Here is a 5,101-nt window from a genome sequence, read left to right as displayed (position 1 = left end):
TATCCATTCAGTTTGATGAATTTAACTATTCAAGTACTTTTGTCTAACAGAAGCCTGAATCCAGAGGGGCAAAATATAAAGCAGAAAAATGTGCTTTGGGTGCCACCATCTCACCTCGTAGCACCTCCTGTTACTCATTTAACCATCCTAATTCTGCATCCCGCCTGATGAGTAGTGACTTTGGCTGGTCTTGCTTCTGTTCTCCCAGCTAAACATTCATTTAATTTTTGCTTAATTTGTACTTTTTATCCTTTGGATGCTAGATCAGCATTCTTCACAGACTATTCTGTGTTCCATACTCATAAATGTCTAAGTGTATTCAAGTAGCTGCTGGCCCTCAGAGATGATGAAATAAGTTGAGACAGTGCAAACAAAGACAGCTATCAAAGGTATTCTTACCACAATTGGAAAATGTTCAATATAAACTGGTATTTTACTTTTCAGGTATGATTATTGTAATATAGATATGTAGAAAAATCATCTTTATTCTTAGATGTATAACAGTTTTAAATCTGAGATATTTCAAATGTCCTGATTTCCAAAACTTGGTTTCAATAATGATAAATAAATGTATTCATTGTGTCTAAAACTAATACATTTATGTAAATTATATTAAATTCAGGAAAATAGTTTTTACATGTTTAGATATTATATACCATATATTTATATTCATATATATCTATATATTTTTATATAATACAGATTTACATGTTATAATTTGTATGTTACTATATCATATACTCATGAAAAGCTTATACCAAACATGATCATTATATGTAAATATTATATCTTCATGTTGTATACAGTATATTAAAATATAATTTTGCATAGGTTAATATTTATGTGTTTATACTAAGTATATGAATATGTAATACATTTAATTGACTCAGTTATGCAAGCATATTAATAAATACGTAGTGAAAATCACAAACCATTATTGTAGGGATTAGTAAACACTTTAATTATCTGAAATATATTTAATTACTTGTTTTTCTTACATAATTATTGGCTGCAGGCTTATTTCTGACCAACTTAGGACACATGGTATACTAGATACTGGCGAATTAATATGGATGACATGAGAAGGATAATAAAACTAGTTAACAGGAGAAAATCTGTCACTGGGGAAGTAGTGACTTTCAAGGAAACAAATGCCCTTATCCACCAGATTAAGAAAGACCAATCTGTGAGCAGTGGAGGAGGGGCCATGCTACTCCTAGACCAGTCTGGGGACTTTGAGACTCCCACAGGAAGTCCCTCTCTCCTCACCGCACCCTTTAAACTACTGCTTACAGGGAACTTACTACTAATTGTAGAGTGGTAAGAGTTGGGATACATGATGAAAAGGTTTGTTTTTGGAAAGCAACATCTTTATTTCGCTTAAATTCTTGTGAGAGATATTTCTGATGAGGGAAAATGAGCCAGGCAAAAGTTTCAAACATCTAGTACACAAAATAGTTTTTGAATATTAGAAGTCCATCCGGGAGAATAGTATGCCCACTGCACCCGCAGAGGTGGCTCTGAAATGTGCCTGTGATGAGAAAGACTTTGCTATTTTATTTTGTGCCTCTTTGGAAAAGTGAGCGCTCACAAATACTTCCCCTTTGAAGCTCTGGACAAATTATATAACCTTAGTTAACTACTTCTGCTTTCCTGTTTATAAAATGGAAATAATAATTTAGTTCAGAAAGTCTTTGTGAATTTCAATTATTTATACAAATAATTATGAACCATTTTAAATCCCAAGTGCTATGTAAATGCTTTAACAATCATTCTTTGGACTGCATACCACCCACAAGAGAAGCTTGTTAAGATTCTGTCTTAGCTAAGAGTAGTTCTTTCAAAATTGTTTTCTTTATAAGTGAACCAAGGTGCTAAGACTGGATAAACAGCAAGCATTGTCATAAATGGTTTTGTAACTGAGGAAACATGAAATCCAGGAATGGTTCACCAGCATTTTATTCAATTGCTTTTTTTTCTAAAACAGAACTGAAATTAACTTCAGAAGTTATACTGTCATCTGAGGATGGAGAAGGTATGGGAAGCCCAAGCACAGTTTTCTTGAAATTTCTGATAACGAGAGAAGGAAAGGTGGTGTGATAGGACAGAATGAAATCACCTTACTGAGATGGCCCAGAAAAAGTGGGCCCAACATTAATTTCAGTATGCATGTATGTTCTCCAGTTACAAATTAGATACAAAAATTAATCTAAGCACCTTTTGTAAATTATATTTTAATCCACACATACAACTTTTAAGGAATACATTGTATTTCTCAAATTACAGCTATAATAAAAAATGAAGCAAGCAATTTACTCAAGTCTGTGTTGGTACATAACAGAGTTAGAATTTCTTTCCGGGTATGTTTTTTTTTAAAAAAAGAATTTCCTTGGATAAGAACATATATTAAACCTAAGCCATAAAATCTTCACACTAAAGACTCTTTCTTTGGGCATTTTCAATAATGAAATTTTTAGAATGCTTGCCTTTCTAATTAAATCTCTTTTGGTTCTGCAAGCACTATTTCTTGTTGACTATATTAAAACTAAGTACATTTGCTCACAGTACAATATCCATTATGTTCATTACCCAAAAATAAATGTCATACTATTGTTAACCGTTATCTGAATTTTATATCTACTGTAAGTCACATGGTTATCAAATATTAACTGAACTTTACATCTACCATATTCTATATACTGTTCTGTACTATACAATACCAGACATTTTATGTGAAATTAAAAGAGCATACAAAAAACATCATTCAAATAATTTTCCCTTTTGTTTGCATATGCACGGCAGAAAAGACTTTATTTATTTCTTTATTTCCTCTCGTTTCTTTTTTTTTTTGGTCTTTTTGAATCAGGGTCTTGCTATACAGTTCAGGCTGGTCTTGAGCTCACTTTGCAGCCCAGGCTGGTCTCAAATTCACAACGATCCTCCCACCTCAGCCTCCCAAGTGCTGGGATTATAGGCATGAGCCATCACACCTGGCTATTCTTGCTCCTTCGTAATTAAAAATTCAAACTGTAAAAGTGAGTTAAGTTCTGAGGTGCAAAGTAAACATGGGTCTCATAAAGTGGATTTAATTTTATGAACCTAAATGGAACTCTAAGATACAGAAAACTTTTAGAAATAAAATAAAACTGAAAAAGTAGAGAATACTGATGATATTACATCTTAATGGTGGATTTCTGAAATGAAAACACTAAGTTTTTGCAATTCTCAGAAAAACATTACAAATTAGCAAATTAAACTGAGGATTAAAGGGATATACTGGAATAGGTATGAATTTACTAAAAATATATTATTTAAAGCAATATTATACTTTTTCCACAATTCACTGTGGTCATTACATAAAAATTAAGAGAACAGAGTCGATATAATGAATTTAGATTTCACATACAATAGTTATAATCTAGCACTGTTTTTCTGGAGTGCTAAAGGTATATCATGATTGAGGAATATGAGAATGCAACTCTCTAGTCCCATATTCAGATTCAGGACAGGAGGACAGTTGCGAGAGTTAATAGAGTTACTGTACTATAAATACTTAGAAAATACACCGTTTTTCTTTTGATATTTCACTATTATCTGTGGAAAGTAGAACAACTATAGAAATCAATTATAACCATATCAAGACTCATGTCCCATGGAATTGTGCAAAGCAAATTGTACACAATTAGAAATATTCACTTTATGTGAAATTTAAAGAAAAAAAAACCCTACAGAGCAATGCCAAATACTAAATATTTATCCCCTTCATTTTATTTACTAACTGAAAATATTCATTTATTTCTTTGTCTACATCCATAGAATTTAAATTTTATTCATATCTTATCCTTTTTGTGTACATATTATTAATAAGCTAAGATATACTGGGTACTAATATATGTATGTGTGCAGTATAAAATATTAAACATGGAAACACAGAATAATAAAAAAAGAAAACGTAAACAGAAATTCTACTACAGTACATTTTCCCCATCTTATGTGAACATTGGTCAGTGTGCACATGCAGGTGAGAATGAATGTGTGGAATTAGGATTTAGGAGCTATAACAAATGTTTTATCTGGAACATTCTGTTTGTCAATATACAAATGCATCCCAAATGGGGAAATTATCAGACCGAATATTTCAGTATAGGACTGAGTATTTCAATTTTCAGGAATGGGCTGACTCTAAAAGGTAGCACCATTCCCTCTGGATGAAATTAAGCACTGAACTAGGTGTAGTTGGTTCCAGAGGTGATTTCCTACAGAAACCAGGATCTGCTGCTTCTGAGCCATTGCTCTCCCGTCGTGCATAAGGATGTCTTGAGAAGCGTCTAGAGACATCGATGGTTCTGTCCAACACCCTGTTATCTCTTACACTGAAGGAAAACAGGAAAAAGACCTCCACAGTTCATTCCACTTTCTCAAGTGCACCTCAGAATGCAAATCGTAATTTTTTAGTGCTCTCTAAATCAACTGATACAGGAAAATGTATAGTCTTAATGTTTTGTCAAGGTCTTTCTGCAAATAATGACATTTTTTGTAAAACTGAAGTAATTTATTACCATTATAGAAATTAAGAGAATGTATTTAAGAGATTCACACAACTCTACTAGGTTATTTCCAAGAGACATTACAAAAGAGGCACAGGCAGCACTCCACACCCCCAGAGAAGACGAACTTGAGTCCAGCAAATTCCGTTTGTTCCCAGAGTTGTGGTATTTCTTTGCAGTACCTAAGCTGAAAATTAAAGCTGCAAAAGGACACAATATTCTACTAGTACATTGCAGTACATTTATGAACTTCTGTCTCTATACAAGCCGTACATCAGCAAGGTGGCTGATCTGACAGAAAATAATGACACTGAGAGGTCAGAAGTCACATTCTGGGGAATATACTCCAGTAAATGAAAGAGAATGAAGGTATACTACCTTTAGTGAAGTAAAATTTTCTAAAACTCTTATTCAAAACTTAACCACAATGAAAAGATATATATGGTTCAATTTCATGCAAATAAAACATTTATCTAAAAGTATAAAGAGCTTCTTGTTATTTAGTTCAAAAAATTTTTAAACTCACAATATAAATAAGAGACAATAATGCTGTT

The sequence above is a fragment of the Cavia porcellus genome, unplaced genomic scaffold (genome assembly GCF_034190915.1).
Source record: "Cavia porcellus strain 051 isolate PalLab524CR breed Dunkin Hartley unplaced genomic scaffold, mCavPor4.1 scaffold_28, whole genome shotgun sequence".
NCBI lineage: Eukaryota > Metazoa > Chordata > Mammalia > Rodentia > Caviidae > Cavia > Cavia porcellus.
The sequence above is the reverse complement of the archived record's forward strand: the minus strand, read 5'-3'. Positions refer to the sequence as shown.